General features: G+C 48.1%; 1 long non-coding RNA gene across 3 annotated transcripts in view; it reads left to right on the top strand.

The window, feature by feature from the left end:
* The window catches only part of LOC149852002 (uncharacterized), a 239,363-nt gene that overhangs the window by 22,543 nt on the left and 193,728 nt on the right, over positions 1 to 23,092 (top strand). For all 3 annotated transcript variants that reach the window (XR_016439378.1, XR_016439377.1, XR_016439379.1), the window contains exon 2: positions 4,964 to 5,070. This is a non-coding gene — a long non-coding RNA (uncharacterized LOC149852002). The remainder of the gene's footprint in view (positions 1 to 4,963; positions 5,071 to 23,092) is intronic.

Below are 23,092 nucleotides of genomic sequence, written 5' to 3'. Positions count from 1 at the left end.
GAAGAGCTCAGCTCACAAAAGAGATCTGGGAGGAAGGTAAATAATAAAATCCAAGGCTTCCACAGGGAGACACAGCTTGTATTAGAAGTGGATCCATCGCTCATTAGGGGAGCCTCCTTGACCGAGGCTGGCGGCAGCTATCCATGCAGCCTGGTAGGAAGGTTAAGTTGTCTTGCAGACCTGATGCGACTCAACCGGGCCCCGAGTGGCTGCTTTGAGGGCCTTATTAACTACGAAAAATAGATATAAATACTCGCATTCAAAGCCTAGTGTAGACAAAGCAAGCTGTAGCTTTACCATGCTCATTGGTTGAGGTGAAGGCCTTCAGGGAACGTGCATTAACACTGCATGGCCTTGTCTGCATCGCGTGTGAAAAACACCCTTTTCCTACTGCAGACAAGCCGAGGGTACAAGGGCAGTTCAGTCTGCATGTGGCTTTGCTCCCACTGGCAACAGGGCCTCGAGTGGATTTCGAGATCAGTTTAGGTCACTGAAATCACTGAACAACCCAAGTGAGCAGCCTACCTTGCACCTGAACCAGCAGCGGTAAAGGTGAGAGGATTCAGAGCCCCTTTCCAACCCGCAGGCTCTACACCAGCCTAGCAGCAGAGCAGTTAGCAGCTAGACTTGCTCTTTAAAACTGGCATTCCCCCTCTGCAAAATATAGGCACGAAGACAGTCAGGACTGGGGACATTTTTACTGGAGAAGCCAGTGGCAGCTGCTACAATGTGCATTTCAAGTGAAAAAATAGAGATAAACTTAGAGGAAGAACTGAACAAATAAAGATGGCCTGGCTAGATATTTGTTAGCAGTCATGAGCGCCAGGCCTCCTTTCTGCATGTCGTTAAACTTGATAATTGATTAAAGAGGATCCTCTTATCTCACATAGTAGCCACTTCCCTTTGTCCTGTGGAATTGATGCCTTTCCATGAACACAATGCTCCAATCTGGATAGTGTGCCAAGGCTTGTGCAGCTTGGGAAATAAAATGCTTGAGGAATGAATGGGCAGCCCTTTCTCTTGCATGAATTCATAAAATCATAGAAAGTGAAGGTTGGAAGTACTACAGGAGGTCACATCTAGTCCAACCCCCTGCTTCAAGCAGGACCAGCCCCAACTCCATCATCCCAGCCAAGGCTTTGTCTAGATGGGGCTTAACCACCTCCAAGGATGCAGACTCCCCCACCTCTCTGGGTAACCTGTCCCAGTGTTTCACCGCCCTCCTAGTGAGAGAGTTTTTCCTAATATCCAACCTCAACTTCCCTTGCTGCAGCTTGAGCCCATTGCTCCTTCTGTCGTCTGCCCCTACTGAGACCAGCCCAACTCCATCCTCTTTGCAGCCCCCCTGCAGGGAGCTGAAGGCTGCTGTTCAATCCCCCCTCGCTCTTCTCTTCTGCAGGCTAAGTCAGCCCATTTCCCTCCGCCTCTCCTCACCCGTCCTGTCCCCCAACCATTTTCATTGCTTTCCTCTGGACTCTCTCCAGTGTGTCCACATCCCTTCTGCAGTGGAGGCCTGCAGCTGGACACGGGACTCCAGATGTGGCCTCCCCGGTGCTGAATAGAGGGGAGAATCGCTGCCCTCCATCTGCTGGCACCGCTCCTACCGATGCAGGCCAGGACGCTGGTCGCCTTCTTGGCACGAAGGGCACACTGCTGGGTCTTGTTCAGCTTCTCATCCCCTGTCCCCCCAAGTCCTTTCCCGCAAAGCTGCTGCCCAGCCAGTCGGCCCACTCCCTCCTGCACCAGGTTGCTTTCCTCTGTTTTACACCTCGATTGCCATGTCTTGTAACACCGTAGCCTTTCAGCGTGCTGACATCTCGGAGCAATTATTGTGTTCTGACAAAAGGCAGCTTTTCTGACATCTGGGGGGGCGTGGAAAAAAAAATCCAAACCCCAACCTCATGCTTGAATTAGTATTGTCTGACATTGAACCGGGGCTACATTTGTCCAGCTTGCACTTAGGAGGAGTGACAGGCTGGAGAAGAGAGAAGTGCATTTCATTTTCAGCCCAATAAAGATGAGATGGAAAAGGAGTTTCATGGTGGATTAGCGCCCTTGAGGTACTTGAAGTTGTCACTTGTAATATGCAAGAGCCACGCTTTGACCTCCTCTGTGCAGCAAAAGAGGCGGAAGATCCCCACCTCCAGCCGGCGGTACTCCACAAATCAAGCCCTAACCCTCCCTCCTGAAGTCACCTTATAAAGACACAATTCAGTGTCAGCATCAAAAGCCGGAGCTGAGAATTTGAACCCCAGCTTGTCACCAGCCCTCGTCCCCCGGGAGTTATTAATAGCAGGAATTCGAGTTGGTGTTTCTTTTCTTCGGCGGACACTTGGGAGGGTGGAAAATGACCTCAGTGTGAAGAAACTTTATTTTCTGCTGCCTCTCGATTTATGTGGGGAATCTGTGGCCTGATTAGCGCCTATCATCAATAACCATGCGGCGGAGGCTGACAGTTGCTGAGTGGAATGAAGAAACCCTGTGAAGCAAATAGCTACAAATTTCCCTGACAGCCCCGGTTCGATTACAGGGAGTCAGCTGCCAAAATACCAGTTATTACAGGCGTGGAGTGCCGTGAATAGCTAAGAGGAAAGTAACACAGGCAGCCGTAAACACAGGGAGGGCCGCGAGCCCCCACAATGCTCCTTCCCCTTTGCCGGGGCACCGGTGGATCATTTATTTAGGGCTGTGTGGGTTTCCTCCAATTGAGTCTGTGGACCGGATTATGCTCCCTGAGCCTATTAGCAGACCAAATGAACGTGCTAGCAGTAGCATTTTTGCTCCTGCCACGATCAGAAGTTTTTAATGAAGCTTGTGCTCTGACTTCCAAGGGAGCGGGGGTTCTGGGGTGCGCGCCGCGGCCCATTTCCTTTCTTGAAAGAAACTTAAAAGGAGCCTGGAAGTGAAGCGTCTCACCTGCCCCCTCTGCCCAAGGGTTTCTCTTAATCACAACACACGAACAGTTACGGTCAAGGGAAAAAATCGAGGAGGTTAGCAGCACTGACCTGGTGGTAAACTTCATAGGACCTTCTCACTCGGTGCTAGAGCTTAGGGAAAAATCTCCGCAAATATTTTCTGACATCTTAAAATACATTGAGTTTAACTGTGTTTGTGCCCCATGTATATTCATTTTCCACAAGTATCCTAGCCAGCGCTCTTGCGGGATGCGGTTGGAGAAAGTGCTAAATAGTAAGCAAATGTGAGAGAAGAAATGAAGAAAGCACGTTCTGAACATGTAAATTGGAGCATTCGTGCCCAGAATGTGACTCTCAGGGTTGTGTTAAATGCATCGGGGTGACCTACATCACCAAGTGAAGCTAATCAAACGCAACTAGAATTTCATAGGCTGAACGTGGGCAGTTTGCTGCTTGCAAACCACTAAACACACCCAGAGTCATGCACAAAAATCATACAGCGAGCGCCTTTGAGGAACAGATACAGGCGAGATGAATCGGTGTGCTCGTAGCGCGTTCACATGGGGAATGAAGTGGAAGTCACCCAAGGCTTTATTCCAAGCTCAGCACCCTGCTCTGCTTAACACACAGGACCCCAATGGTCTTCAAATCCTGACTTTCTCTTTCCTGAACCTATTTCTACATTTGGATAAGAAGTACAGAGCCAGTGCAATGAAAGACCGATGTCGGTTTTGTTCTGCCTTGTATATCATCATCACCAGTGACACCAACTTTCTCATCGGCATTCTGGTGCTCGTGCAAGCTTTGTCTCTCTGGCAATCCTGCGAGAGGCAGAAAACACCCAGTTTGATTTTTCAGGTCTTTGCCTGAGTTGTCAGAACCAGAAGTAGCTGGGTGGGGAGGAAAGAAACCCCTTGGATATGCAGTAGTGTGGAAATTCGGCTATGAAGTCTTGCGCCTGCCTCTGGGCATCTGTGAATGTTTTGCATCATGTGGGTTTGTAACCCTAACGCCGAAGAAGTCAGGACCCCTTCATTTACAACTAGGTTGTGATAGCCAAATCACGGGATCTCTCTAGACAGCCCTCCAGGATTGAGCTGGTTAAAAGATTTTTGTCCAAGTCGTTTTATATCTTTTTTGGGTCAAAATCAAAATGGTTCTATAGGAATGGGCTAAATCCGATATAATTTTGGCTGGGAAAAAATTTGAAACAAATTCTGCAGAGGTTCATTCCTGCTAATGTTCCCGTGTTTTGTCTTGGTTTGTTTGTTTAATTTTGTTTTGCTATTTATACAGTATCAAACTGCATTATCCATGCTCTGTTTTATATTAGATGTGTTACATATTGACCTCCTTGGAACGTTTTTCAGTGAAATAGATCTCCATAGAAATACAGGTCATCGAAGCCAAAATCTTTTCTGGAGATGTATCTGTTTTAATGAAATTTCCAACAGGAAGATCTCCAAACGTCAGGGCACTCTGCTCATTTCTGACCGCAGTGGGACCCCAGTTGAAAGCCCTGCCTTTCTCCTTTAGAAAAAGAGGCATTTCAGACCAATTCTGTTCTCTGAAAATGTTCCAGCGGTTTTGTTTCCCATCCATTGTCGAACAAAAACAAAATGTATAAGTTTGGAAGTTGCCATGAAATAGAATCAGGGTCCTAGGGTCAGAGTGATCTGGGTTACATCTCCCGACGTATATTGTTTTGACACTATTGTAATGAAACGTATTTGTAGTCTCACGGAAAACGAGGGCTGGAAAGGACCGCAGGAGGTCACATCGAGTCCACCCCCCTGCTCCAAGCAGGACCATTTTGCTGGTCCCAACTTAGTTATTTCTGCTTGTTTTTGTTCCACAGGCAATTGCAAAATGTTGGCTTTGCATGCCTGTTTGGAGTAGAAACATGTTTCGGGATGTTGGGGTTGGCTGTGGAACGGGAACTTCATTTTCTGACTTGCTCTCACCCAGAACAGCCTACCGTTGTTTGGGGACGCTCACTTTGTCGAGGTGCTTTGGCCTGAACCTAAATGCAACCTTTTTTCTTTTAGGTGTGCGAGGCAGCCCCAGCTGGTGGCCCCAAGGTGGGGCCCAGGAGCCCCAGGTTCCCGAGTGCCAGCTCCACCTGTGATAGCACTCCTGTCCGCAGCCGCCTCGGGTAAGTTACCTTCTGTTGGATCTTCTCCACGTGCTAATTAAATAGCATCGGGCTAAGCCGTGTACAACATCTGATGCAGGTAAAAAAAAAAAAGAAGTTTTTTGGGGGCAGATGAATGCAGGAGAGCGAAGATTAGAGAGAATGTGGCATTGCAACCTGCTCTCTTTTGCTCTTGCGATTTCATTCCTACGAAGGTAAGGTCCATGTAGGCTAAAGCCCCCAGCCCCAACCCCGATTTGCTTTGACGCTTTTCTTGGTGCTTCTTTACAGCCCCAGGCTTGGGGGGGGCGGGGGGGTTGAGGAAGTTGTGTCTGGAACGGAGCTAGCATTTCGCTTCTAGAAAGCACGGCCTGAATGTCCCTGCCAAGGCCCCCCCTTCCCCCACATCGTACAGCTTCGACAGCAGATCAGATATATCCTCTTGGGAGACAAGATTGCATACAGAAGGAGCATTGCTTTCGGGCATACCAACTCCTTGGCCTTTCTCCACGAGCCAGTCCTTTATGGAAGCAAAGGGGAAATGCCCCGAAAACCCATTTCACAGCTTGCCAAGGAGATTTGTGCAAAATATTCCCCGCCACTCAGTGGGAATGTGACATATTTGGGAGCACAGATTGGTTTGCAGCGTTGGACTAAGCTAACAGTTGCACTTGGGCGGGTGCGACGCTCTTGAGCTGACTTTAATTTGTCTTTTCCCTCCCTAAGCGGAGGCAGGCCCCGCGGATGATCTTCCCCATTGCACAGGGTTATTTGTCAGGTTTCAGTTTCCCTCAGCTTTCCTTTTAAAATAATTAAAGTGTCAACTCCGGTTCACAGGCTGGTCAACATTTTAATTCCTCTCTAACTTTATAAGGCAATTTCATGAATTATACAGTGCGGTAACAGAAGGAGCTAAATAAAGATGCAACACTAGCTGTGTTTAATAAATACACCCTCGCTATCCATGGAAGCTATTTGCAAGTCAGAAATACGGCACACGATGATCTAGCTGTCAATTGCAAATTTTTGAGATTACAGCTGGGTCATCACTATTTTATGCTAAATCCTGTCTTCTAAAAATAAAAGGAGAGGCCGCGTGGTGGGAGCTTCAGAGCCGCGCCGGCTTCACAATGGGTTCCTTGGCTTTGGTGACCTTACAATCTAGCAATCATTTATAAATGAGCAAACTTGTATTTCCTTCCCAGATAAACGCTTAATAACCTTGCAGGAAATCAATAGCTGTGTTTACTAGAAGTCACGAGGCATTAATAATAAAGGGAGACCTGGCTGAGGGCCCAATCCTGCGAGGTACTAAGCAACATCTCCACCCCCCTGAAGCCAAGAGGAGTTGAAGTGCATTGTGGGATGAGGCCGTTATTTGCAAAAAGAGATCAGGGGCACAAAGAAAAGTGATTTTCATGGAGCTGTATTCTCTGATGGTACCGTTTCCTGGGGTGGGGGGCAGAAGGAGGCCTGCGCCACACTTAGGTCCCAGTTAACTCTTTCGAGTGGGGCTGGAGCCAAGGAGGGTCCGTTGTATAAGGATTTCCTTTGAGAAAATTCCTGACAGCCTCCTGCTTGCTGGACATTGTCCTTTCGGAGTCAGCGTACCCGGGTGGGTGTTCCTGAGCATAAGTGATCTATTGATTGATGTATTTTAAGGGACCTCATACTGCAACCCATTACGGGCTGGAAGTAGTACCGATACATTACAGCACGCCGCTAAGGAGCGCTTGACGCCTCCAGGAGGGAGCTCTGCCAGAGGAAATATCCTTTGCTCTCATTAGGATGGTGGCTGTTAGCCAGAGTCAGCTATTCCTGATGGGCAAGGAGGTGTTTGAAGGAAGGAAGTCAGTTCATCCCTTGCTAATGGCAAACTCTTCCAATGCCAAGTCATGGCAAGCACGGGGAAAACCTGGTGTGCTGGAGTTGGTGGCCCAGATGCAGGAATTAGCAGGGGAAAGTCTCCGGCCTGTGCTGTGCTGGACTCGGACTGAAGGATCGCTTCTAGCCAGCGCTGCGGTTGTGGATGAGATGGGCACTTCCACCGGGCAGTGCGTGCTTCTGCTTGGCGACGTCCAGATGGCCTCTTTGGCAGGTTGACACCGAACGCTGTATCATTGAATACAAAATATGTCCCTGCAAAGTTTTGCATCCCTTGCAAATAAATGCACTGTTTCCAGGGCCGAAGTATGACCGGGTAAAGGGGTCGGACCTGATGTTTAGTGTTTAGGTCCCTTCTGACTCTAAGAACTATGATACTATAGAGTTAAAACCTATGTACAAAGTATAAAATAAAACGGTCTGAAATTTGTTTCTCTCTCCCCGGGAGTTCAGGTCTTCACATTTCTGTGTCTCTGTTGTAAGAGCGGGTGATACCCACTGCCAGGTGAAGTGGTGAGAGCTAGGTTAGAGTCACATTAAGTAGTTCATTCTGGGGAGAAGAGAGCCCTGCTCTTAGGAGTGCCTGGAAGGAAATCCTTTTAGACTACCGCAGCTACAACCTATATCCCTGAATTTTTTTTTTGCAAAAGTCTAATTGGTCTAATAAAAAGATACCACCTCTACCACACTGACTGCAAGGAAATCCTACACCCCACCGGCTCTTGGAACAACTCGTTTTTTCAAAATCCCTATGAGACTTGGAGTAGGACAGTCCTAACGAGCTGTGGGCTTCCACGGGGAGGGCAATACCCGCAGCGTGTCACCCCTCTGCTTCCATTTGGAGAAGCCCTACTGAACATGAGGTCTCGGAAAGACCACCACTATGGAAGTGCAGGGGCGAAGTGCTAGAAGTATGGAGCTAGGAGACCGGGGCTGCTAATTTCCTTGTTCTGAGTCTCTCTCTGCCAGCAAGCAATTCCCTTGAAACTTCCTCTGTCTCCATTTTAAACAACTGTGAACCCTAGGAAAAGTCCCCGCTTCTTCTAACCTGTCCCAGCAGGTGTTACGGTGCAGCGGAAGATGCCCACGGCCCTGCCACTGCCAGCCAGGAGTTCAGCTTCTCTGCGCTTGGAGTTATTTTCCCAGAGCTTTGCATCAATGGGACTGCTGGGCACACGCGGCAGCATGGCGGGTCTGGAGGGCAGCGCTGTGCACCCCAGGGGAGGCCAGGGCATCACGCAGAATGGGAAGGAAAGAGCAGAGTCATGGAGCAGGTAGTTCATCCTTACTTACACCTAGATACCGCTCTCAAAGTCTGCCACGACTGGCTTTTAGCTTGGCCGCTAACCCACGTTAATGAGACATGACCAGGTAGTGACTATTACACAAAACGCTTCACTTCCAGCCATTCTGAAGACACATGTTTTGACTTGAGCTACGGACCTGGCTGGGATGATGTAGTCGGGGCTGGTCCTGCTTGGAGCAGGGGTTGGACTAGATGTGACCTCCTGAGGTTGTCTATAATTCTGTGACCCTCCTCTCCCTGATGACCTCCTCTGCTTTGCATAAGTAATTGACAGGTCATTAACATCTCATTGAGACCTTTAGAACATTGCTGGCGGTGAGGATGGTGTGTGTGTTGCAGGGGGGAACAAAAGTAGCACCACGGAGGTCAGAGCTGATAACTGTGAATTATGCAGGGAAAAGATCCATTGGATTTAAAATGTCGGGTGATAAAACAACCTGACATCATAAATACCGAAACCAACCTAACCACCCCCTCGCCCCCCGCGACAAATAACTTGGGTGATGCCTGTGAGCCCGATAAAGCTTGTCAGGCCGATTGTTTTGGAGAGCCCCAAACCAGCATCTGAACTGGATTCAAGTGTGCAACTAAAAGGGCCACTCTAGGAGCCGAGTGTCCGCCTTCCTAATGTGAGCGTGTGTACAGGCTCACGTGTGCAGATACAAACAGGCTGGGTGTGCAAAAGCATGTGTGTAAAACTGGAGGCTGGAGATGGGACGTGGCTCTGCACTGTACAGAGCGTGCACAGGTGGCCTCACATCACTGAAATCTCACTTGCATCCCCAGGGGATTAAAAAATAGATGTAGGTATAGATCTATCTATATTTATATAGATAGGTCAATCTATCTATCTGTATAGATAGTTTGATCTATCTATATCTATATCGATTTTGATAGATTGATATATCTATATCTGCATCTATCTATATAAGCATTAGAAGTCACAACCTTTCTGTTGTGTTGAAAAACCCCCTGGATGTAGTAAGTGCGTAAAGGAGTGCAGCCAACTGACTCCAGAGCAATTACCATGGTACAGCTCCTGGCGAGATTCCCGACTCAGCTGACCTTGTTTGGTGTAACAACTATAGACTGAGAGATAAAATAATAATAATAATGTTCTCATTTGTCCCTTGCTCTCTGCACCCATTGGGTTGATCGTGAGTTGCCAGATTGGTGACTGAGATGCACCCAGGACTGTTGCAGACCACAGAAAGCAGCTGGCTTCTTGTAGGCACCTCTGCTTTCAGCCAAAAGGCAAGAACTTTTGTAGTGGCCACGAGCGTGAGGCGGCAGTGTGGGGAGTCCGAGGGAAACAGCCGGGCCCTGATGCTAACAAAGAAGTGGTTAACTTGTTTTTCCACAGCTGGAACAGATGATCTGAATTTTTCTTTCAAGGATCACTTGGCTTGTGGCCATGCGCGGGCCTGGTCAGCGACCTGTGACTATCAAGAGAAGGTTATTGCTGCACATAGGGGTTTGCAAATTAAGGATGGATAAATCCAATATTGAGTCACAGGGAATTTCCAGTTGGACCTGGGCCAGCATGGCAAAGCCACACGTTCATCGTGTCAAGTAGAGTACCCCATGTCTTGAAGTCTGCCCTGCCACTTCGTTCAGTCAATCTGACTGAAAGGAAGCTGGGCAATCCCTAGCGTACCTATGAGAGACCTTATGGATACATGTAGACAGCATGGGGAAGAGCGGAATTGAGTAAACCCAAGCAAGAACACCTTTGCTTAGTGCTACTAAGGTTAGCACTCTTTGGCTGCATCCAGACATGCAGACATGTGTGGCTTATGGTGCTGCAAACCTCTTTCTGGTGCCACAAACTGCATACCCAGAACATTAAAATGTGTCTCATGCTGCAAATTTGCAGCTTGGGGCAAAAATTGCTAATGGGAAAAAACAAACTGCCGAGACAAAAAGCAGCACAGCTACAACAGTGTGTGCCAGAACAAACGGAGGCTTGGTCCTCCAGGGACGTGCTCTGGCTGCTGGGCAGAGCGTCTCGGCCATTTCACTCATGCCCTGGCTGCTCCAGCATGCCGGGAGCTGGGAGGAGCGGGGAAAGGGCAGTTTCCTGAAGTGGGGCAATTTGTCCCTCACCAAAGCGCATGTGCAGGGGTGTGCATTGCAGCATAAAGTAGCGGCACAAATTTGTGCTGCTGCAAGTGCATGCCCCTGTACATCTGGACTCTGCCTTTATGGCCAAATATGCTTCTTTCTTCTAGTATCACGGGCCCATTTCTGTGACCCCAGCTGACTTCCTGCCCCTGGGGCAGGGCGCTAGACTCGATCTTCCAAGGTCCCTTCCAGCCCTAACGTCTGTGAAATTAATTCTAGTTCCAGCCTCACTTGTCTTTCCTGTGCTTACTTTCCAGTAAAGGATGACCTTGCTTTACTCCCAGGGTGCATCGGGAGACTACACTTGTTAGGGTTTGTGCAGTGCCTTGAGGTTCTTGCATGGAAAACTTCACAGGAGAGGGCACACATGTGCTGTGTGACTCCAAGTGTACTTGCGAACCTCCTGCGGTTCAGTCTACGTTGAAAAGGTGCCAGTCTCCTTTTAGAAGTACATGGGTTTGTTCGAAATGAGCTGGAAGCAAAACTCCATCTCTGAGACTCTCAGGCATGCCGGGGAGGGGGAAATCTAGATCTGAACTGCCCAAAAGCGTGCAAAGAATTTTTCCCCAACTATTTAGTTGGTCTAATAAAAGCTATCGCAACTATGCAAAGAACTGCGTCCTTAGACCAACACGGCTACAGCCAACACCTTTGCTGTCTCCTGTCTGAACCCCTCGTCTCCCGTTCTAGCTCTGGGACCGGAGTCTCCAATATCAAGTCGATCCCACATTTGTGAATCCATTTGCCGCGGCGAGCAAGGCCTCGCTTAGGTAGAGGCGTCCTTGTGCCCGCATGCTGCACGGTCCAAGCTGGGCGAGGGAGCCGCGGCCTCCTTACGGCAGTTCCTTATCTTGGGGCAAAGCTTAGTGTTCAAAGCTTGAGTGAGTGTGAACCGAAGCATTACTTTAGTGTTCATTAAAACTGCACTTTTTTAACTAAATGACATCAGTCTTGGCACCTAATCAAGCAAGCCCACTTTTCCCCTTCTGTGCACATTGAAGATATCCCAATCTCATTTCCAATGTGAGAGCCGAAAACAACTGGAAATATGTACTGGGAGGAAACTAGCATGAAATAGCCTGCAGTCACAGATTAGGGGTATGTCATATGTTTCATTACCTGCTGAAAAGACAGTCTCTGCGTGTTGGGGAATATTTATAATACCAAACTATTCACAGCCCTCTGCCTTTCCTTATTGCTTGCATGCAGCCAGAAAAGCATTAATAAAGTAGCCTTGACGATCTGAATGATTTATAGGGCAGCGATTCTGTAAATAGGGTTTAAACTTTTAAAGATTTATTTGTTTTCCAACGAAAAGCCAGGCTGGTGGTATGCAATGTATATACCACGTAGGTTAATTATGCTATTTATATGTAAGATAAATTGTCTAATGGGCTGCGTGCCCGTGCAGCAGTTCAGCTTGATGCTAATGTTTTCTAGCAGATTTTTTTTTTATCCCACTGAAAGTTTGCAGTGAGATGCTCTCGCTCCCCAGGATGCCAGGAGACGTGTTTCCCTGAGCTAGACGTCGTATCACTCGAGTGCCCCTTGTCGCCGGGCAGCATTACTGATTTCTTATTAAAAATTCTCTTTGTTCCTCTTCAGTCTGGCGTTGGTCCCTCCTTGAGCTGGAGCAGCTGAAAAGCTGACTGTTATGTCAGGGTTTGAAGTGCAGGCAGCTTTCCTTTCAACTGTTTCTTTTAAAACCACTTCAATATTACAGCTTCCTGAACTCCTTCTTTTCAGCCTGTCTTTTATTTTTGTCCTTTATGCTGTTTCTTTTTAAGCCTTGTCCTTGTGTTATTATGTCTGGCAGAACAATCTAAGGCAGGGAAGATTTCAGAAGCGCCGCACTCCTTCAAGCCAGGTTTGAAGTCTGCCTGCTGTCTTCTCTCACCCCCAATTCCTTTCCCCACCCATCCATCCCGGTACGTGGCTACCCCTTGCCGCCTGGCGTGGAAACGCTGCGGGGTGCAACCAGCGTTTCTGCAAGAGCTGCTGTTGCAAGTCACCCCTGCCCCACGCCAGCGCTGAACGCGGGATAGCCGTCCTGGGGAGCTAGAGGCCGTTTGAGATGGGGAAGGCTCTCAGCGTGCCGCTATCTCGGGCTGCAGAGAGACAGTGTTTTCTAGCATGCGTGTCGAGCACCCCGCTCGCATCTCCATACCTGGCTTCTTCCGGCCTCCAGACAGTTTCAGATCTATTTGGAGGTAATTTTGCAGACACAATGTGGGTGTTTTCCATCACAGCCATGCTCATGCTCCTTCTTATTCAAACTATGAATTTTACATGCCTTCTTTTCTTGAAAGTTTTGTCAGTGTGCCTAAGAAGCTATTTATCCTTTGCTTCCAGATGCTACCGCTCTAAGTGCCCGCGAATGTTTTGTTATGGTTCCCAAGTTAACAGCATTTTGAGTATCGCTACTTTAGAAAATCCTTGCAAAACCATCTGTGATTTTTCGGCTCTTGTGTGGTATAATCAGATCACACTGGAGTGTGATTTTTATGCATCAAAACCTTAATGTCCTTATGATGAAGTCACAACAGATTTGCAAATCGACATAAATGTGTGGCCTCCCTGTGGGGTCATGTCCTGTGGAAGTGCTGGGATTATTTTTTTGACCTAAAGTGGTTTCGTTGTATTGTATACTTCTGGCAGTCTGGGCGACTCACAATCCAGTAACCTTGCATGCATCTCCCTAGTGCCCAAGCATATTTTCATCAAAGCTTTTTCTTTAAATAATAAAAGTAAAAGCTGAGTGAATATTTGGGACATTTCGCTTCCTTGGCCCTTATGCTTTTGCGTGTGAACCTTCCAGCTGGTACATATCATTTCTTTGTATTTGTGGTCTCTATCCTGTTCCTTTGCATAGACCCTGCCTATTGTTTCGTTACATCCTGAGAGCTCCCAACATGAGAGACTGAATGCCCATAAAATCCTGCTGAAGTTCTCCTTTAATGCTGGCTCATGGCCCCTGAATCAGGATGTGGGTCTTACGATGGACCTAGAGGGTCACAATCAAGGCCAAACTGAAAGCTGACCCTAGTCAACCCTGCTGAAATGGGCAGCTGGTATTTAGGCAGCTGCGTGCAATGCATCCATGTCGCTCCTTTATGTGCCGCTGTTGACGGAAAGTGGTGTGCCTTCGCCATGCCGACCCAACGAGCCATTGACCTTGGGCAGACCTTTGACTTTGGAAGGGCACCAGAATGATAGCAGCTTGGAAAGCCCTACAGCTATCCGTAGGCAGGTGAAGGATGCATGTCCATAATGCAGGCTCCCTTCCACTTTCTGGCCTACAAAGTGTATTGGGATGGCCAGGGGGACATTTATGACAGGAGTGCCCATGGGCCAGTCAAGAACGGTGCTGGATTGCCCCTGCTCCAAAGAGCTCAACTCAGCACGCAAACCAGACAAAGAGGCATAGGGTGGGAACAAGGGTAGGTGGTGGTTTGGGGGGGGGGGGTCATCATATACTAATTAGAACAGTGTTTGTCACGTGAAGAGCTCACCATGAGATAAAAGTGATGTTCTCCCCATCGTGCTGCCTGGGCAACCTGGATCCAGTGTAATGAAGTGCCAGGGCTGGAAAGGGAAATCAAGCGTCCCGACTCCCGGTCCTTTGCTCTGCACTAAACTGCGCTGCCCTCGCACATCCCCAGATACGCAGGGGAGCGCGTGGGTCCTGCCTTCCTGCTTTTTGTTTCATTCGGGTTTGTTCCAGATTGTCGTAGCCTTCTGCATAAATCGCAGGGCCATCAGGGTTGCCGTATCACAGTCGGTCTTGTCAACTGGAAGGTTATTTAACTCTAGGGCATTGAGCATCTGCTGTACTATTTCAGTCCAGTGGACATGTTCTTGGAGGGCTCTGCCAAATTTGTAATGAGTGTATTATCACAGCTACCCAATCAAACCATTTAAAAGTTGGAAGCATCAGCCCCTGCTTCCTTTAGGGTCACAGGAGGCCCCCTCCTCTTGTTTTATAGATGTCATGATGGCTCTACTCTTTTGAAAAACCTATCAGGGTTTGGATGGGGAGCAGTGAACCTGGCAGAAGGATTCTGGGTAATGGCAAAACGTGCCTTGTACCAGGCAACAAAAATGGTTCAGAGGGGCACAGGACTGGTGAGGAGAGGCTGTGGGAACTGGGCTGATTTAGTCTGGAGAAGAGGAGACCGAGGGGGATTGAACAGCAGCCTTCACCTCCCTGCAGGGGGGCTGCAAAGAGGATGGAGCTGGACTGTCCTCAGTGGGGGCAGATGACAGAAGGTGCAATGGGCTCAAATTGCAGCAAGGAAAGTTGAGGTTGGATATTAGGAAAAACTCTCTCACTAAGAGGGCGGCGAAGTACTGGGACAGGTTACCCAGAGAGGTGGTGGCATCTCCATCCTTGGAGGTTTTGAAGACGCAGGTAGACAAAGCCTTGTCCGGGATGATGTAGTTGGTCCTACTTTGAGCAGGGGTTGGACTAGATGTGACCACCTGAGGTCATATCCAACCCTAATTTTCTCCGATTCTCTGTGATTATCTGGTCCATTTCCATTGCCGAGACCTTTTTTGGGTTCTTAGATGTTGTCTGTAGTTGATGGTAGACTGGATGCAATAATCAGTGGCCAGCAATTGGTCTGGTTTCCCTGGGATGGATCCCTACTGTGGGTAAGAGCAACACACTGATAGAGCTCATCCTGGGGGACTGAAACTACAGCAAAACAGGTGGAGATCAAAAGTCAAGGGACACTTACATTCGTATCAAAATCCTCTGCTGGGAAAAGCCTTGCAGGCTCCTTGAATGACTCGTCTGGTGCACTGGAGCCAGTGGGGATGGAGGCAAAGTTATAAATGCGCTTAATGTTGCTTTTTTTTCTTTAAAAAAAGGAAGAACATCACCGCCTCTCCTCTGCAGGTTCGGATGCTGCTAGTGCTGTGCAGCAAGCAGATGGTCCCAGAATTAATCCTCCAGTTTTTTCCCCCCTAGTCGGGGGAGTCATCAAGAACCGTTGGCTGTGGCTGGCCAAGGCTGCTGCTGCAGTCCTCCTCACCTGATTTATTATCTCTGCTGAACACACAGAGGAGACGATTCTTCATGGGAAGAGAAGCTGGCAACTTGAAATGGTCCCTTGGATGCAGCGAATGTTTGGTTTGTGAGCATTCATTCAAAGCAGTGAAGAGAGAGAGAGGGGAAAAAAAGAAGAAAAAAGCTCTAGCAGTGAAAGAGGAAGATAAAGAAAAGACAAATCACAGACACTTGCAATGCCGTAATACAATAAGGCGGCTAATATTTTTATTCAGAAAGTCTGGGACAGATAGGTACTCCAAACGGCTATAGCTAATGTGAAATTAGTTTTGCATATTCAAGAAAGTAAACACGAGAGCCCGTTTGGGCTTCTGCAGAATTACAGAAATTAGAAATGGAAGAAACCTATTAATTCATCTTTCCATTTCCCCAAGGCTATTATAGGATTGTTCGCTACTGCAAATTATTTTTAGTATATTGTCCAATCTATTTCAAGTCTCATGAGATGGGGGTGGGGTTTTTATTCCCCTCTCAGGGAATTTATATGAAAGAAAATTGAATTGGGTTCAGCTACAAGAAAAATTGACCCAGAGATGGATCAGACCATTATTATGAGGGTTAAAAATGATCACGTGCATTTCTTTCTTCTTTCTCTGCCGAGTCCCTCTCTCCTCTGATTTGCCCAGGAGGGAGGCACAAGTACGGAGGTGTTTCTCCCCTTTCTGGAGGCAATTCCTTGCTCAAACTCAGGCACATCGGAATTCCCATTAGAGAGCTCAACATAGGAATTTGCCTAAGGAAATTTGCTTAAATATCCAAATTTCCAATGCCCGTCTGCCCCCTAACAACTCTGCGTGGTGACCCAGTAACTGCAGGGCTATTGGACAGGCAAACTGTACTTTAAATGGGATCTAACTATATTTCATACATACCTTGAAATGCTTCTACTGCCTTCTTTGCTTCAACCTTTTGATGCGGTTGGCTGACATGGGTGCGGCTATGATTAAAACCATGTTTTAATCTTGGGGGAGACCCACATTATGGCTGGATCCCTCAGTACTCTTGCTTTGGTTGCTGTATATGTGAAGCTTCGAAGACTTTGATTTGCTGTCCGCTCTAGCTTTTATGTTTCTAGTCGCTGTGTGTGCAAGTGTCCCCAAAACTGCTCGACTTGTTAGGGAGGAGGCGCGTACACTGTGCTCTCTTTCGGATGATTCTGTCCTTTCATCCTGTTGCTTTCTCTCATCCTCAAGTCAAAATTGTTTTTAGGTTGCAAGGGTATTTTTGCGTTCAATGTGGAAGCATAACTGTTTGGAGGGGTTTCGCTGCTGAATAGGCCTCTCATGACTATTTGCTGCTGACTGAAGTGCGCAGCACAAGTTCTCGTCTCTGCCAGAGCAATTCTAAACAATTTAGAAAATTGTTTTGGTGGCTGTTTCAGTTAGAGACCCGGGGGGAATAGAACTGCATTTGGATGCTTACTTTTAAAAGATTATGTTCAGGCCAGTAATTCAGAGGGTAGACAAGGCCCCTTTGACTCTCTTTCAAAATACAGAAAGGTTCAGTCATTAACCCTGGAAACTCAGCTGCTGTGTCTGCCCAATGACACACACAGCACGGCATTTTTATGGGCTTTTCAGTGTTGACGGCCTTAGCTGCACCCTCCGTGCCCTAGTGAAATGCTGGCATGTCACAGGAGGTATGTTGGGATTGACACGCAACTACGGAGGTGTGATTTTGCCCCTTTTTCGTAGTTGAATGTGCAACCTGGCTGCAGGGAAAGGTTACTTGATGCCTGCCAGTGGGGCAGAGTTCTCCATGCAGGATCAGGGCTCTGGCCCTGTTTGAAGGGCGGGCGGACAGTCTCCACTATGGATCTTGTAACATCCGCGTTCGTTCCCTTTTTCACTGCTCCCGGAAGCCCTCCTGGCATCTGTTCCAGGTCTGCTGCTACGTCCTGAGCCCTCAAGCCACAGTAAGGTATGAAAACCAGCAGCCATGTGCAGTGAGCAATGTGCATCTATAATACGGGAGGCTGGGTGTATCTCCATCCAGCTGAACTTCACCATCCTGGAAAGCCGAAGCACTCATCAACTAGGGGTCCTGAAGTTGACAGGGGAAGTGGGCTGCACACGTGTGTCTTGCAGGATCGGCTTCCCCTGCTCCAAGGGTTTGAAGGCCTTCCTGCCAATATTTCACCCTTTCCACATCTCACAGAAGGGAGTGTTTGTCCTAGAGCAGCAAGGGCTTTGGCTTTGAATTGTCAGTGGAAGCGAGACCGTATTTGAATATCAGGATTTAATTTTATAGGGCTTACACGTAACCCAAAATATTAGTTTAACATTACCACTGGATAAGTCAACACAGGCGGAAAAAATCGTCCAAAGCCTTTTTTTTTACCCACTTTTCTTTCACCTTTGAAGATGAAACTGAATCTCCGCTGCTAAGTTATAATGATTTATTGGTGGGTTGAGAAGCTGGGTTTTTAAATACTGAATCTTTGAGCTGCTGGCAACCTTGCTCCCTATAAATCTTAACTAGTATTTCTTAGCCCTTTTATGCCAGCTGCTTTCATGCATTCAAAACCTTTTCCGTGCAGTAGCCTATGAAAATATTGAAAGGATGCCCAGAGCAACACCAGTATATGAAGGGGAAAACTTTAAGATGTTTTGTGACTATTTTTTAACAGAACCTGCCAAATCTTAATTTTTCCAGTTTACAAGTAAGAGCTCCTAACCATCTGTTTGCTGTCAACCAGTGTTTGTTTGGAGAGGAATTTTATTACTTTTTTCCATCTCACACTCCTGTTCTTACAAGTAGTTTACTGAACTTCATAAATGTCAGCTTTCATGGTTGTTTTGTAAGCAAGTCATGATTTAGGATTTAATCAAAATTGAGCAGTCAGTGTCTTTAATCAATCCAAACAGAGATCAAAACAAAGAAATGGAGACTGAAAATGAAACATTTAATGTATCCCCAGAGTCTTGGAAAAAGCCATATTTCCAATGTAATAGTTGCCAGAAATTGTTACAACAAACTCCAAAGAAGAAAAAAAATACCCCCAAAACTTCTCGTGTAAAGATAAAAATGGCTGAAGCAGTTTTGGGTTTGAAAAGTCATTGCAATCTTTTCTCTCATGCAGCATTCAAAATAAACCAAGATCAGCCTCTTCCAGTATGGTAATGATTATAGAAAGAGGGACCTTGTAATTAGGGGTGTATAAAACGGACAGTATTCGATTTGGATTCAGATTTGGCCCAAATCGGGGACAGTGATTTGATTAGTTGATTTGCATCACTGTCCCTGATTCGATTTGGCCGAATCTGAATCTGAAGATTCAATGCTGATTCAGAGAATCAGAGATTTGGCCGTAGACACAGCCGTAAATGTTTTTTCTACATACCTGGGGGTACCAGCGCAGCTCGTGAATGCTGCAATGCTGGGGCGCATGGAGCATCCCACAGGAGCACGGGGGAACCCCCCGTGTGCTCCGCGGCGAACCCGAAAGGAGACTGGAACTATTCCCAGGCCACTTCTGGGTCTGCTGCTGAGCATGCTGGGGACCCCCCTGCGCTCCTGTGGGACGCTCCATGCGCCCCAGCATGGGCCGTGCACGAGCCACGCGGCTACCTCCGGGTTTGCCGAAAGAACGTTTACAGCTGTGTCTATGGACGAATCCTCGAATCTCTCCAAATCGATTCAGAGGATTCCGATTCGATTTGGAGAGATTAAAGGGTTTCCCGATTCAATTTGGATTCAGAGATTCGGCCACCGAATCGAGCCGAATCGAATCAGGGACCAAAGCTTCGCACAGCCCTACTTGTGATGCCCCTGCCCATATGGCAACCTCTTGACTTCAACGGGACAGTGTGTGTATAAGGAAAGGGCTCAATCCTGGTCTCCTCATTTGCCCAGGGGCTGCAGAGTAAATGCAAAGCAGCAAAAATGTGACGGTGCTGCTTTATTTCTAGCTGCCAGCTGGGCAGATTGTTTCTGTTACAGACAATCTTCCAGGAAATCTGGAGGTCCGGTGTGGTTCAAATACTTGATTGTGTCCTGAGCATGCCTGCCCATGAGCTGATACGAGTGCACACATGGGAACTGCATGCGCAAAGGCAGACGTGACACTGGACATGGAGGTATGCCGCTGCTCTGCCTCTCTGCATTGCATTGCAAGCAGGACCTTGCTTTCCAAGCTCAGCTGCATCCCATATCCTCAGCTACCGAGTATTCGTGCTGTGCACCTTGGCAGGATGAACAAATCCATTCATCTTCAGGACGCAAACCTGGTCATTCTGGGATCTGGTCATTTGAAGCCGGTCCTTAAATGAATACAATTTGCTCCTACCCTCCAAATCAAAACATGACTTCCTCTGCCTCCCCAGGCCCTGATCCTGCTACCATTGTGGGACTCTCCCCACACCATCCGTGCGTTGGATCCAGGGCCTTGGTCTGCGCAGGGCCGGACAGAGGCAATGCTTGGACATCCTGGAGGCTGGTACGCCTAGGTCGAAAGTGTCATCGCCTCCCATGTACTCTCGGGATGCAAGCCGCACAAACACCAGGAACTTCACTTCCATTTCCATGGCAACTGGAAATTTGCTACCTGGCATGTGTATCGCGACGTAGCTACATGAGCTACTGGTGTATGAAGGGGACTGGGTGAGGCTGCTGCTCTCCGACAAGCCGTTTACATTTCCCGACTTCCGTGCGTTTAAAATCTCAGCCATACAGTGGCATTCAGGCAGATTATTTTGCATTTAATTTCTGCTCGTTTCTAAAGCGGGCCAAGCTGCTATGGAAAAAGCAAGTCATCCTGATCTGGTATCCCTTTCAGTTTGGCAGGATTCCTTAAGAGCTAACACGATCAGAGCAGAGTGTTAATGATACACGCTGCTCAGCAAAACTGATATGGGTCATGAAAACCAAATTAATTGGGGTTACAACTAGAGCAATACCCTGCTGAATAATTAAGAAGTAAAACAAAACTTGGAGTAGCTTGTTGATGCATCTGAGCCTAATTACACTGTTGAGTGTGCTACAACTCATCTCTAGTGGTAGCAAATGGTATAAAGGACCGTACGAGAGAGCTAAACATTGTTATGCAGGGACCCGGTGACAAAGCAGGGGAACGAGATGGAGAAACTTAAAAGGGACAGCAGGTTTATTGAGCTAATTGACCATTTCCTGCCCAACAAGTTCCTGCATCCACAGTACCATACAATCAAATTATATCTGACACTAGAGAAGGGAAGAAATGAATATTAATCAAGGGCATGCAATGTAGCTGCATGCTGTTGGCGTGAAACCATGACCTGTGAACAGGCATGTGCTTGTTTTTTAGTACTTGTCACCACGGGGACCTTTCTCTTACGGGCAGTTGGGCTCCAAACAGCCTCCCCTACAAGAGCAGCTTCGATGTGGTCCCGTATTCTGGCTGGCAGCGGCCATCCTACCTGCCCTGGGTGGGAGAGGGAAAAGCTGTGTGTTTGCGTGTCTGCATACATAGCCTTGAACGCCTTCAGGTGGGGAAATGTGAGCCTTGCCTCTTCATTGTGGGGCCTTACCATGCCAGTTAACTGTTGCCCTTGAAGTGGTAAGGAGCAATCTCCTGGCTGGTCCTAGAGAGCGTGTGCATATCCTGGTGAGCTGCCTGCAGGGTCACAGGTGGCTGCTTATACATAGGCCCTGCAAAAATGTGACCTTACCTCCTGGCACAGGCAATGCAGACAGTACTGTAGGATGAGCTGGCTGCCTTGGCTCACTGCACACACACAGCGGGCAAGGCACCGATCCTGCAGCAAGCTGTGAGCTGCAAAGTGCTTTCCAGCGGCACGCAGAGGTTCAATTTGCATTGATAAAGGAGCTTGCAGCTGGACAGGCTACAACCTCCTCCTTCTTCTGCATCGTGCACCAGTCTTGGAAGACCCCAGGCAACTGAGTGTCGTCCAGATCCAGCACAGCTACCAGCTGGAGAGACAGCCAACTAATTACGCTGCGTTTCCGCAGCAGTGCATGTGTATGTGCGAGTATTAAAGAGGTGTTGGTAGCTAAGTCTGTGCTGAAAGTGAGTCCTTTAGCAAGGGTTAGTCCCCCCTAATTAGCCTTTCACAATTCCCTTTTGCAAGCCACAGTAAACACATATCCTTTGAACCACGACTGAGCTTTCCATGGAGCTGTTAAGTGGAGAGGTAGCCCTGCGTCGGGCTCTGCAGGGAAGGAGCTCTCTGCCTCCATCTACTGGGAAGCTGGCCGCAGAGACCAGACCACGGCATGAGCAGGCTTTCCTTGCAGGCTTGCTCTTTGCCCTCCCACGTTGGGATTTTTTTGGTTTAAATTCTTTTCAGCCTTGGATGTGATGCCAATGACATGTTATTATCCTTATTGCGTGGCCGGATAAACACTGAGTGAGAATTTGCTGTATAACCGTCCTTGGTTTTGGGGCTGGGCACATGCTAGAGGAAATGAAAGGGTGGGGGTATCCTGAAGGTAGATCTTGCGTGGCAAGGATGATGTGTGAGGCACTCCTTACCATTGATTAGGCTCTACAATGTCATGCCAGAGCTGAATGAGCCCTGGCAGCTGAAGCGCTACTGGGTATAGCTGGGATGGGAGCTGGAAGACCCAGCTGTGGCTTCACAGGTGCGGGGGACAGACAGTGCCAGGCTGGTTGTGGGATGGCGTTGTGGTTACAAGCGGCACTGTCACCACGGACGATGCAGGTGCAGCGGTGGGATGCTTTTTCATGGAGGACGGGCAGCGTTGCACCTATCAAAGGGACATTTTTTCCCATGGGATATTCCTTCCCCAAGCAGGGCAGTCCAGACCTTGTGTGGGTAGGCATGCCAGAATCTATTTGGGGTCACAGCCCCTTCAGAGGTAAATGCTAACTGTTTTGCCTGGTTTGTGCTGAGTCTGGATGCTGGCTCTGCTGTAGACTCCCAGGCCATGTACCATTACACCAAAACTGGTCTAAGTGCCTGAAAACTGGTCTACACTCATAACAGAAAAGTTCAGGGTACTTAGACTAGTTTAAAAATGGACTGAGAAAGGCCTGGATGGATGAGGTATCAGATTGAATTGGTTTAGGTTACGCCAGTCTATTGAACTTCTGTACCAGATCCCCAAGTTAATTTGGATCTAGATCAGGGGTGAGCAGTTATTTGGGCTGGAGGGCCACTTAGGGAGTTTCAGTGAGCAATTGCAGGCCAGGTCAACACCCCCCCGGCCCACAATGGCTCATCCAAATGCAATGGCTCTGCTTTATTTCTAGCTGCTAGCAGGGCAAGTTGCTTCTGTTACAGACAATCTTCCAGGAAATCTGGAGGGCTGGAGTGGTTCAAATACTTGTTTCTGGCCTGAGCCTGTCTCAGTGGAGACCCTGCCTTCCTACTTCATCCAGTGCCCCCAGTAGTGGGTGCAGGCAGACAGGTTGGGGTGCTTGGGCAGCCCCCCATGCCAAGGGACCCGCTGTGAGCCAGATGAATCCCTTGGAAGGCCGGATCCAGCCCATGGGCTGCATTTTGCCCACTGTTAATGTAGATAGAGACCTCGGTGATATTGTTAGAGGGGTAAGTAATCCCAGGAGCTGTGTCATTATGGAAGATGGTTTATGGGGCAGATGGTTTATGGAAGACTTAACTTCCTAGATATAGGCTGCAGAACAACTGCTACTGCTAATCATGGGAGGGCCCAGATATTCCTGGGTATGAGAG

This window comes from Crocodylus siamensis, chromosome 15 (genome assembly GCF_052110815.1).
Source record: "Crocodylus siamensis isolate JL-2025a chromosome 15, ASM5211081v1, whole genome shotgun sequence".
In the NCBI taxonomy this organism is placed as follows: domain Eukaryota; kingdom Metazoa; phylum Chordata; order Crocodylia; family Crocodylidae; genus Crocodylus; species Crocodylus siamensis.
Note: the sequence above shows the minus strand (reverse complement) of the source record. Positions and strands in the feature narration are given on the sequence as shown.